Below are 13767 nucleotides of genomic sequence, written 5' to 3'. Positions count from 1 at the left end.
CAACTATCATATGATCTCCCTGATATGAGGAAGTGGTGATGCAACATAGGGGCTTAAGTGGGTAGGAGAAGAATCAATGGAACAAGATGGGATTTGGAGGGAGACAAACCATAAGTGACTCTTAATCTTACAAAACAAACTGAGGGTTGCTGGGGGAAGTTGGTTGGGAGAATGGGGGTGGGATTATGGACATTGGGGAGGGTATGTGCTTTGGTGAGTGCTGTGAAGTTTACAAACCTGGTGATTCACAGACCTGTACCCCTGGGGATAAATACATGTTTATAAAAAATAAAAAATTCAATAAATAAATAGATAAATAAATAAACTCTTTCAATAAATAAATAAATAAATAAATAAGTGATATGACTTCAAAAAAAAAAGAAATGCAATAGATTTCTGCACATTGATGTTATGTCCTGCAATTTTGTTGAATTCATATATTACTTCTCGCAATTTTGGGATTGAATCTTTCAGGTTTTCTACATAGACTCTCATGTTGTCTATTAATAGTGAAAGTTTGACTTCTTCCTTGCTGATTTAAATGACTTTCTTTTTGTTGTCTAATTCTTGAGGCTAAGACTTCTAGTACTATGTTGAATGGTAATAGTGAGAGTGGGCATCTTTTTCTTCCTCCTGACCACATGGAAAATGCTCTCAGTTTCCCCATTGAAGATATTAGCTGAGAGTCTTTCTTATATGGTCTTTATGATGTTGAGATATATTCCATCTATCCCTACCCGGCAGAGAGTTTTGATCAAAAATAATGGCTGTATTTATGTCAAATGCTTTTGCTTGCATCTGTTGAGAAGATCATATGGTTCTTATACTTTCATTTATTAATGTGGTGTATCACATTGATAGATTTGTGACTATTAAACCACCCTTGCAGCCTGGGAATAAGTCTCACTTGATTGTGGTGAATAATTATTCGAATGTACAGTTGAATTTCATTTGTTAGTATTTTATTGAGAATTTTTGCATCCATGTTTTTTAGGGATATTGACCTGTAACTCTCCTTTTTAATGGGGTCTTTTTCTCCTTTGGGGATCAAGGTAATGCTGACATGATAGAATGAATTTGAAGTTTTCCTTCCAATTCTATTTTTTGGAAGAATTTCCAAATAGGTGTTAATTCTTCTTTAAATATCTGTTAGAATTCTTCTGGGAAATCATCTGGCTCTAGACTTTTGTTTGTTGGGAGATTTTTGATTCCTGATTCATTTTCTTTGCTGATAATGGGTCTGTTCAAATTTCTTCCTGTTTCAGTTCTGTTAATTTGTAAATTTCTAGGAATTTGTCCATTTCTTCAGTTGCTCAAATTTGTTGGTGTATAAGTTTTCATAGTGTTCTCTTGCAATTTTTTGCATTTCTGTGGTGTTGGTTGTGATCTCTCCTCTTTCATTCATGATTTTATCTATTTCAATTTTTTCTCCTTTCTTTTTTAATATTTTTACTTATTTATTTGACAGAGAGAGAGAGAGATCACAAGTAGGCAGAGAGGCAGGCAGAGAGAGAGAGGGAAAGCAGGCTCCCCGCTGAGCAGGGAGCCTGATGTGGGGCTTGATCTCAGGACCCTGAGACCATGACCTAGCTGAAGACAGAGGCTTAACCGCCTGACCCACCCAGGTGCCCTCTTTCTCTTTTCTTTTTGATAAGTCTGACTAGGGATTTATCAGTTTTATTAATTCCTTCTAAGGACCAGCTCTTAGTCTTATTAATCCATTCTACTCTTTTTTAAAAATCTGTATTATTTATTTCTGTTGTAATCCTTGTTATTTCCCTTCCTCTGCTGGATTTAGGCATTATTTGCTGTTGCTTTTCTAGGTCCTTTAGGTGTAAGATTACATTGTATATTTGAGATTTTGTATATATTGTATATTTTGAGATTTTTCTTAAGTTTTGAGATAGGCAATATACTTCCCTCTTAGCACTGCCTTTGCTACATTGCAAAGGTTTTGAACTACCATGTTTTAATTTTCGCTTCAAAAAATGAATTTTTTAATAATGAAATGTAATAAATTTCATTTCAAAAAAATTTATATTTTTTAAAATTTTTTCTTTGATTTCCTGGTTTACCCCCTCATTTTTTCAGTAGAATGCTCTTTAACCTCCATGTATTTGAGGTCTTTCTAAATTATTTTTGGTGGTTGAATTCAAGTTTCATAGGGTTGTGGTCTGAAAATATGTATGGTATGATCTTGAAGTTTTTGTACTCATTGAGGGCTGATTTGTGACCCAATATGTGATCAGTTCTGGAGAATGTCCTTTGTGCACTCAAAAAGAATATGTATTCCACTGCTTTAGGATGAAAGTGCTGATTGTGTCTGTTATGTCCATTTGGTCCAGTGTGTCACCCAAAGCCATTGTTTCCTTGTTGATTTTCTGATTAGATGATCTGTACTTTGGTGTAAGAGGAGTTTTTACGCCCCCTACTATCATTTTATTATTATCCATGAGTTTACATGTATTATTAATTGATTTATATATTTGGGTGCTCCCAGATTGGGGGCATAAATGTTTACAATTGTTAGATCTTGATGGAGAGACCTCTTATTACGATATAACATCTTTCTTCTTCTCTTGATACATTCTTTTGTTTTAAATCTAGTTTGTCTTGGGGGACCTGGATGGCTCAGACTGTTAAGTGTCTGCCTTCATCTCAGATCATGATCCCAGGGTCCTGGGATCAAGCCCCTTATCAGTCTCCCTGCTCAGTGGGGAGCTTACTTCTCCCTCTTCCTCTGCCTGCTACTACTCCTGCTTGTGCTCTCGCTCTCTCTCGCTCTCTCTTTCTCTCTCTCTCTCTGTCACATAAATAAATAAAATCTTTAAAAAATAAAATCTAATTAGTGTCATATAAGTATGGGTACTCAGGCTTTCTTTTGACATCTGTTAGCATGATAGATGTTTCTCCATCCCCTCACTTTCAGTCTTTGGCGTCTTTATTGTTTGTTTGTTTTTCATTTTTTTAATCCATTCTGACACTCTATGTGTTCTGATTGGAGCACTTAGTTCATTTACATTCAGAGTGATTATTTAAAGATATGGATTTATTGCCATTGTGTTAATGTAGAGTTGATGCTTCTGGTGATATTCTTTGGTCCTTTCTAATCTTTGTTGCTTTTGGTCTTTTTTGGTCATTCCGTGTCTTTCTTAAAATTTCTTGCAGGGCTGATTTAGTGGTCCCAAACTCCTTTAGTTTTTGCCTGGGAAACTCCTTGTCTCTCCTTCTATTCTGAATGACAACCTTGCTAGATAAAGAATTCTTGGCTGCACATTTTTCCCATTCAGCACATTGAATATTTCCTTCCACTCCTTTCTGACCTGTCAGGTTTTGGTGTACAGATCTGCTGTAAAACTGATCTGTCTTCCCTTTTATGTTAAGACATTTTTATTCCCTTGTTGCTTTCAGGATTCTTTCCTTGTTTGTGTACTTTGTGAATTTGACTATGATATGCCTTGGCAATGGTCGGGTTTTGTTGAATTTAATGGGAGTTCTTTTTACTTCTTGGATTTTGATGTCTGTGTCTTTCTCCAGGTAGGGAACTTTTCAGTTGTAATTGCTCAAAAAAACATTCTGCGCCCTTTCTTTCTCTTCATCTTCTAGACCCCTATGATATGAATGTTCTAATGCCTTAAGGAGTCCCTTAGTTCCCTAAGGCTATTTTCATAGTCCATTACTTTTCTTTCCCTCTTTTTCAGCTTTATTATTTTCCACAATTTTATCTTCTGTATCACTGATTTGCTCTTCTACTTTGTTTGTCCTCATTTTTATGGCCTCCATTTAGGTTTGCATTTTTAATTTGGGTTTGACTAAATTTTAGTTCTTTTATATCTGCAGTAAGAGATTCTCTAGTGTATTCTATACTTTTTAAAACCCAACTAGTATCCTATAATCATTTTCTTAAATTCTAGTTCAGAAATATTATTTATATCTGTATTGATTAAATCCCTGACCATGATTTCTACTTCTTGTTCTTTCTTTTGGGGTAAATTTATCTGTCATGTCATTTTGTCCAAAAAGAAAAGGGGTAAAAAAAAAAAGAAAAAAAGAAACCAGGATCCTGGATGCGTTATGGTCTTCTTGGTAAAAGAATCTAGACCCCAAGATAAAATAAAATAAATACAATAATATATATAAAATATAAATATATATAAAAGCAAAAATTAAAAATAATCATAAATAAAAATGGAATTAAAAGTAAGATTAATGAAAAATAATTTTTAAAATAAAGAATAAAAAGAAGGAGGAAGCTAGCCCCTATAAGCTGAAGCTATGCAGCACCCTATGAAAAGTAGACTTGGTGTTGGCAGGTTGTGCTGGTTTTCTGGGGGATGGGCCTGTTGGGCTGATTCTCGGGTGGACTTGCCCTAGTGGAAATGTGTCTTCAGGGTGCAGGGGGGTGGGGCTTGGTGTAAGCAGCTCCAGACTCCATTAGGTGGTGCTGTTTTGCTTCCTGAAGGCTTTCTACATTGATGGCTGGGTGAATATGGTGGTGCCGGCTCTATAGCCCTGGAGCTGAAAGTTCTGTCCCCCACTCATCAATGAGTCCTCAAAGAAAAGCAATCAATCACCTCTTTTATGACCCTGGATTCTGTCAGAACCCTGCATTCACCCTTCCTGTGTCCAAGGTTTTGTTATGTTTGTTTTTATCTCAGGTGCATGTTTGTTTTTATCTCAGGTGTTATGTTTGTTTTTATATCAGAGTTTCAAAACTCCTTATTTTAGGGACATTTTTGGTGTGGACCCATGCTGTTCTTCTGGGGGATGGTCCTACTGTGCTTTTGCTGGTTGCCAGCCCATCCCAGGAAAGCAGTCACATGACCGTGCATCAGTCCCCTGTTATAGCAAAACGAAGCGAAAACCCAGCACCAAGTCTCGCTGATCTCAGCTGGCTTCACCACTTCTATTCCTCAGAACAGTGCAACATGTTGGTGGCCTCCATTCTTTTTATGACCCAGGGGATTCTCAGACCATGCTGTTACTCATGGTATTCCACCCTGTTTTGCACCTTTAAGCCAGGTACATCCCCCCCCCCCCCATGGTAGTGGACTTCTGAGAGTTCAGATTTTGTCTTCTACTGCTTATATTACTTCATGATGGCTTCTGTAAGCAGGGCTTCTTTCGAACATACCCACAGCTATCTCCCCCAAGTCAACTCTCCTCACCCCCTAGTTTACAAAAGGTGGTTACTTTTCTGCTTGTAAACTGGCAGTTTTCATTGTCTTCGACCTCTGATTGATTTCTTGGGTGTTCAGGATGATTCTATAATGATCTAGCTGCATTTGATGGTTGAGACAAGCTTAAGGTCTCCCTACTTCTCTGCCATCTTAACTCTTACCTCTGAAATATTATTGCATTCATGTTAGGTAAGACTTCACTGAGCTACAGGAAAAGTAATGGATATGTGTATATTTAATCACAATACTTTATCAGGTCATCCATTTCTGCTCTGGCAAGTCAACAATACTCTTTACATCTTTTTGCTAGTCCATCTTTAACCTGTAGACCTTTATCATCATAGCTGTCACCTCATGTAATTTTCAATGATGTTCTTTGATTTTTTTTACATAGTATCATATTGTTTACAAGCCATGACTTAATTTTTTAGCTAGTTCCAGATTTTATTCAATGCAGTGTTTAGAGAATGTTTGGGTTCTTTATAGGGATATATCTTTTATTACTCCTGTATGTCATATCACTTTTAGTTGTGTTTTATTTTTGCTTTTGAATAATGTGAAATGTGAAAAATAAAGCCTTTGCATAATACTGAGTACACAACTACATACAGAATGTCCTCTTAATAATGTAAAATATTTTTTATATATCAAAAAAATGTGTAGGTTTAAAAAAAAGGCAGATGTATGCCAAAATCTTAATGATATCTGACTGTGTAATTCTCTCAAAATGTTTGGCATGTAGCAATGATATGTTTGTGGGCCTTATCATTGCTATTCTATATATTTTTATCTTCTCAATAAATGCTTTACTTTTGTGATAAATGGAAAATGAAATAATAACATAAAATCATGGAAACAAGCTAGCAGTTCATAAAAACAACTTCATAACTATATTCTGTGCTTCATCATTAATGTCTATTACAGAGAAAAGGGATAAAGTTGAACTCATTTTCTAAGCCACAGATATCTATTATGTTAAATAAATTCCATTCTACACATGTTTCTTTGAGTTTAAATAAGATACTGGTATAGTAAAGATTATAAACAGGAGCTTCCATCATATTCATTCCAGTAAACATTCATATTTCACACTGATACATTTTCATGATGAATATGAAACTGTTTAATTTCAATACCTATTTGTTACCACCATCATACCACCAGGACTCCAGGTATGCTGAGGATGCTTTTAGAACTATCAGTCTATGAAAGGTGTGATGCATAAGCCACACTCCGTGAAGATACACATGCTCTGGTTTAAGTCTATATTCTTTCACTAAACTCTTTTACTCACTTTAACTTTGAACCTGTTTCTTTACCTTTCCAAGTCTCATTTTTCTTATCAAAATTTTAGTTAGTAACTCTCATTAAAGGGTTGCTGTCCTGCATATAGTAGTCCTCAGTAATCATTATTGTTATTATTCTCACTTAAACTCTAAGGAAAAGAACATATGATCCTCTCAATATTTGTTTTTATTCAAGTATATTTAACATACAGAGCTATATTAGTTTCAGGTATACAAAAATAATGATTCAATAAGTCTATACATTTTTCAGTGATCCTCCAAATACTGATATTTGATAGGAAAGGCTTTCAATACTTACAATCAAACTTGGTGATGTTTGAAAATTTTACAATTCATTAAAATTAAACCAATATGCATATGGCATAGCCAAAGCCATAAACAAATCCAGTCTCTACTTTTTGTCTCATGGTTCTACTACTTAGCTGATGCTACTAAATTGGCTATTAAATGTATCTACTGACAATGACACCTTCCCTGGGGAGAGAGAGAGAGAGAGAGACAATTAAAAGATCTGTAATTGTTTTCACCAGTACCTTTCCCAATTGCTGAGAAAAGGGAGAAAGGGAATTCATTCACTCACCTACTTATTTATTCAGTAAATATGTACATGGATGACCTGCATTTTTCAGATTCTCAGCAAGACAGGCACCAGGAACACTCTGAAACAGTTACTGCAATGAATGTATGGACAAATATAAATTCCCCTACACATTTTTTTTTAAAATTCTGTGTGTGTAACATGGTGCCTAGAACATGACAGATGCCCTGTATAAGTTGTTACAATAAACGGAATTGAAACTTAAAGGATGATATGGAGTGTTCCACATGAAGTACGATTGACATTTTAGGCAAGAATAATAGCACAGAGGTAGAGATTTGGAGTCTGAGAGAACATTTATACAGTTCAGTATGGCTGGGCTGGAAGTAGGATTAGGGAGAGAGATGAGACATGGATGTAAATTCCAGCTGGTAACTTGTTGGCATTTGGGGATTGAAAGAAAAAGATCTGGAATTATTCCCAGGTTTCTTCTAGGTCATTGTTGGTGCAAATAATGAGCAATTTCCTCCCTCAAAACAGATTCTTCTTGAGTGTCCAGAAATTTGCAATGTTTTCTCTGTACCTTCTTATCTCTTCTCCTCCAATAACCTTTGTCCCATACTAGAACTGTAGCAGCCATAGCAATGGCTACATTATTGTCACCTACTCTGGGACAGGCACATTATTTATTTAAATCAGAAATAGTTACCAGGTTACTTCCTATATTTTAAGCAGTGGGAAAGACATTGGGCTTAAAATAGAGAACTCACAGTTTAGTAATGAAGGAAGAGCTTTAAATGTTACTTACAAGCAAGAGGGAATAAGACCTCTTATTAATTCATATGCTCTTTCAGCATGGACCAGAAGAATATAACCTATCTTGGTATGGTCAGGGAAGTCATCCCAGGGAAAATAAGCAAACTATAAGACCTGTAGGGTGATTAGGAATTACTTGGTGAAGATCGAAGGAAAATATTCAGGCAAATGGAAGAGCGTATTTTTGGTCCTGGAAGCCAAAGAAAATAGAGATTTTCAGAATTTCAGATTTTCATTAATTCCCTTTTAAACTGTTCAACCTCCTCCTGCAAATACATGAGGATCTGGGGTTCTGTGCCTGGAACAGTAGTTACAGATATATAGCTGGATCTGAGAAAAATGGGTGGCTTGGATAAGATTTTAAAATACATTGTGTGGTTTCAAAGCCAGAAAAAAATGGTGGTGTCCAAGAACATTATAATGTGTCTCAATATGGATCTTTTTGAGTTTATCCACTTGGAGCTTTTGGATGCTTGGGATGTGTAGATTCACAACTTTCATCAAAATTGGGAAGGTTTGGGCCGTTATTTTTTTTCAAAATATTCTTTCTTCCCCTTCTCTCTCTCTTCTCCTTTTGGGACTCCCATTAAGCATATATTCATACACTTTATGTTTTCCACAGGTTTCTTAGGTTCTGCTCATTTTTTTCTTCATTCTTTTTTCTTTCCACCCCTCAGACAACAATTTCAATTGACGTATTTTCAAATTCACTGATTATCTGAGCTTCCTAAAGGATATTTTCTGTCAATTTCTCTTTTCTTTTGAATGGATCTCACTTTCTGTCTCTTTGCAATGTTTTTATAATTTTTGTTGAAAATTGGACATTTTGAATATTATTATGTGATAACTCTGGAAATCAAAATTTCTTCCCTCTTCCCAAGGTTTCTTGTTGCTGTTTGTTTTGGATTGTTGGTTTGTTATTTATTGACTTTTTAAATTATTTTGTAAAGTCTGTATTCTTTGATATCATGTGTGGTCACTGAAGTCTGTTCCATTTAGCTTAGTGGTCAGCTAGTGATTTGATACAGATTTCCTTAAATCCCTTGAGGAAAACCAAATGATTTCCTGTTTTTGCTGTTTGGCTCTGTATAGTAGTACTTTATAAAGATTAGTCAGGCCATTCATAATTCTACCTTAGTCTTCACTTCCTGCTTATATAAAGCCTAAAGGTCAACCAGAGATGATAGCTTAGGGTCACCTCAGGTCTTTTCTGAAAACATGTCAATCCTGGGCATGTGCATGAGCATCTAGATTTCCTGGTATATGTGTGAGCTTTTCTAAGCATTTCACCCCCCCCCCCATATATCTTCTTCTACAGCTTCTTCCCTCCCAGGATTTTCAGTGTGTCTGCTGTTTGCCTCCTCCATTATTCTGTGACCCACACAGCTGCAGCTAGTGTATCTGCATTTAAATGTTTCCAACAAATGGTGCCTCAGAGGCTTCTTCAGCCTTGAAAACATTCTTGAGCCAGTCTCTCAGGGAACCACCAAATAGGTCAAAACACAACTGCAATTCTTTGAGAACAAGTTTTGTATTGTCCCCTCTGACTTCAGCAAATTTCACCAGGTGCACACATTACCATTTTCACTATCACTGTGCTGGGAGGTGGGAAATGGTAAATGGGTAAGTTAAAATGTCTAGAGTGTATTATGCAAAGTGAAATAAGTCAATCAGAGAAAGACAAATACCATACGATTTCACTCATATGTGAAACTTAAGAAGGAAAGCAGATGAACATAATGAAGAGAAGGAAAAATAAAATAAGATAAAGACAGAGAAGGAGGGACGCCTGGGTGGATCAGTTGGTTATGTGCCTGCCTTTGGCTCAGGTCATGATCCCAGGGTCTTGGGATCAAGTCCTGAACTGGGTTCCTTGCTCAGTGGGGAGCCTGCTCCTCTCTCTGTCTGCTGTTCCCCATGCTTGAACTCTTTCTGGCAAACAAATAATTAAAATCTTTTAAAAAAAAAAGACATAGAGGGAGGCAAGCCATAAAAGACTCTTAAATATAAGAAAAAACTGAGGGTTGCTAGAGGGGGCATGAGTGTGGAGATGTGGTAACTGGGTGATAGGCATTAAGGAAAGCACTTGATGTAATGATCAGTGGGTGTTATATACAATTGATAAATCACTAAATTCTACCCCCAAAACTAATACTACACTATATGTGAACTAACTTGAATTTTAATAAAATCTTGAAAGAAAAAAATGAAATAAAATGCCACTATGTTTCCTTACTGAAATTTAAACACTTTTCTGGTTGTCATAAGTTTCTAACTAGATTCCAGAGTTCTAAAAACATTAGTTCTAACAGGGTTTTTTTTTGTTTTTGTTTTTGTCAGATTAACCTTTGTTTTAGTGGAGACATAGTGCTTAGAATTCCCTATTTTGCCATTTGCATTGCAGTCAAACACTGATGTTTTTAAGTTGTGTATTTTGTGGATATCTTAGCAGCTTTTCAAAAAAAAAAAGTTCCAAACCTTAATATGTTTTTCTGTAGAACATACTTCTGCTCTCAGAACTTATACCATATTCTCAGACCTCATATCATATTCTGACCTATAAATGGTGGGAGCTTTAGAGGTGAGGATTAAGGTATAGGCCATAATAATGACTGTGGTGAGGATTCAAGGGTAAGCAGGGTACACCTAATGTCCTACATGGCTGCCTTTATCCAGAAGCCCCTCAGCCCATAAAAACCTGAAGTCTTATTTCTAGCTGAAGCCTTTCCCACTCATAAACTGACTTCATGACCACATCTTTTCAGAGACCCCACATCAGCTAAAAAAACTTGAGGTTACACATCTACACATGAGTATATGTATGAGCTTTTCTAAACATAGGAAATGTCTTCCAGTATTTATCTTCATCCTAGTCTATTGCTCAGTGAGCCCAGATTTAAGTCATATCTGCATCCCAGCACTGTGGTAGTGGGCCTGTCCAGGGAGGAACAATAGGCTGCACTATAGGATCAACAGGCCAGGGAAGGGGAAACACTATCCCTAACAAACATTGTGAACAATGGGTGTCATCCAGAGGAGGGAACAGGTGAGATTTCTCTCCTTTATCTTAAAACTACCAGATGGTCTTTCGAACTGGGAGGTTGGGCTGGTGCATGCATTCAAGTATATAAAATGGCATCCTGAATTCTGAAGGAGCTGAACTATGATGATGTCATTGAATAAGAAAACAATGTATTATATCTATCTGTGGGCTTCAAGAGGAGAGCAGACATAGATAAGACAGTAGAAGTGAAGGCTTGTACTATATTGGGCACAATCTAGATTTTTGGAACTGGACCTATACGCCATAGTACAGTGGGCTCACTAGAATTTGAGTAGAGTGGTGAAAGCCTTGGTATATGTGCTAGGGGTGGCAGATGGGCAGAATGGTTAGTGTTACTATGGCCCCCCTCCTAGACCAGGAGACTCCAGTGTGTGAACAATACTTGTGTCTTAGAGCTTGAGCTGAAGATCTCATAGAAGAGATCTATGTGGTACAGGGCCTAGTTCTAAAAGAACTAGTTGACCCTTTGCCATAGTAGACCAATGATGAATATGTGGAATATGTTAGTGAGGACCCTTATGTATAATTTATTAAAGCTGCATTAACTGAGAATGCATATTGTGTGGGCTTTGAGATTATATGGAGCTGCCTGGAATAGCTATAATGACCCTAGTATGGGTAAGGCATGTCAGAGATGTGGCAAGAACTTGAGATTTTCTCAGGCAAAGGATAAATTTTGGTTGGCCTGTTTACCAGAAACTTAATGTTTTTTACCTTCAGCAATGCCTTGTCCAAGGATGTGGCCCTATTTTGTGGAAAACCTCATCAATTATTAGACTGAATCCTGATTACAACCTTTCAGCCCTAGGCTATCCTCTCCATCCAGCATGGACAGATCCCAGAGGACCTTTATTTAGGCAGTCCCACTACAAACTCTTTATCCATTGTTCAGTACCCACAAAGAGGACAAATATAGCAAACTTGTCATAGGGAAAGCCTTCCCACAAATCCAGTGAAACCTGATTCCCCACTGTGAAATATAATCACTCACACTTTTCATCATCCCTTTTATAATGTTCCCTTACCTCAACAAGGATATTTTTCATCCTTGCTCCATATTGCTCACCCTCAATCCCCTTCTTTATTTTTTTAATATTTTATTTATTTGAGAGGGAGAAAGAGAACACACAAGCAGGAAGAGGGACCAGTGGAGAGGGAAAAGTAGATTCCTCATTGAGCATGGAGCCGGATGTGGGACTCAATACCAGGACCTTGCTATCATGACCTGAGCAGAAGGCACCACTTAACTGACTGAGCCACCCAGGCACCCCATCCCCTTCTCTTTCTTGACTCCCTTTTTTGGGCCTTTCCTTAGTGGAACTTGGTGCTAAAGTACAGGATATACAGATGATCTATCACAAAGGAAAGGAAATGGCCATTTATGATGAGATTTCTGATGCAAGAGATATCAACTAGGTTTGGGAAGAATTGAAATTGTCATTTCATCAAGTCTGGAACATCTTGTCCTGTCACAAATTCAGTAGTATTGACTCTTGACAGTATACTAGTTTATCAAAAGGATAAAATCAAAAATCCTAGAGACAAACCATGAGAGACTGTGGACACTGAGAAACAAACTGAGGGTTTTGGAGGGGAGGGGGGTGGGGGGTTAGGTGATCCTGGTGGTGGGTATTATGGAGGGCACGTATTGCATGGAGCATTGGGTGTGGTGCATAAACAATGAATTTTGGAACACTGAAAAGAAATGAAATAAAATAAAATAAAATGGAAAAAAATAAGAAAAGTGAAAAAAAACCTAAAAAAAATCCTAGTGTGGGATAATGTTGTGCCTTGGTGTGATGGACAGTGCCTAAATCTGAGCATGGGTTACTGGAGATGTGTGTAGTGGCACTGAAGGACCTGCTATGGGAAAGTCATACTTTGTTTATAGAAAGGGTGAGGGTTTGTTTTAGTTTTACTTATTTCTGTTTTGTCTACATCCTTCTGAAAAAAAGAAAACATTTTTACAAATTGGCTGAGAAGCACTAATTTATATTCTTATAACTTATTTGCTGCTTGTTGAGATTATGCCTATGTGAGACATTTTGCAACTCTTATTATTTTATTTTATTTTTTTTATTATGTTCTATTAGCCAACATATAGTACATCATTAGTTTTTGATATAGTGTTCAATGATTCATTGGTTCCATATAACACCAAGTGCGCATCACCATACGTGCTCTCCTCATTACCCATCACCTGGTTACCCATTCTCACACACCCTCCCTTCTATAATCCTCAGTTTGGTGCCTGGAGTCCCGAGTCTCTCATGGCTTGCCTCCCTCTCTGGTTTCTTCCCATACAGTTTTCCTTCCCTTCCCCCGTGGTCCTTTGCACTATTCATTATGTTCCACATTTGAGTGAAACCATATGATAATTATCTCACTCTGATTCACTTATTTCAGCTTGCATAATCCCCTCTGGTTCCATCCATATCAATCTAAATAGGCTGTATTCATCCTTTCTGATGGCTGAGGAATATTTTATTGTATATATGGGCCACATCTTCTTTTTTTTAATTAATTAATTTATTTTCAGAAAAACAGTATTATTTTTTCACCACACCCAGTGCTCCACGCAATCTGTGCCCTCTATAATACCCACCACCTGGTACCCCAACCTCCCACCCCCCGCCACTTCAAACCCCTCAGATTGTTTTACAGAGTCCATAGTCTCTCATGATTCACCTCCCCTTCCAATTTACCCCAACTCCCTTGTGCTCCACAAATAAGTGAAACCATATGATAACTGGCTCTCTCTGCTTGACTTATTTCTCCAACACATGTTGTTTCCTGTTTTGTTAATTTTGATCAGTCTAACTGGTGTAAGGTGATATTTCAATGTGGTTTTAATTTGAATCT

Source organism: Mustela nigripes, chromosome X (assembly GCF_022355385.1).
Source record: "Mustela nigripes isolate SB6536 chromosome X, MUSNIG.SB6536, whole genome shotgun sequence".
Classification (NCBI taxonomy): Eukaryota; Metazoa; Chordata; class Mammalia; order Carnivora; family Mustelidae; genus Mustela; species Mustela nigripes.
The sequence above is the reverse complement of the archived record's forward strand: the minus strand, read 5'-3'. Positions refer to the sequence as shown.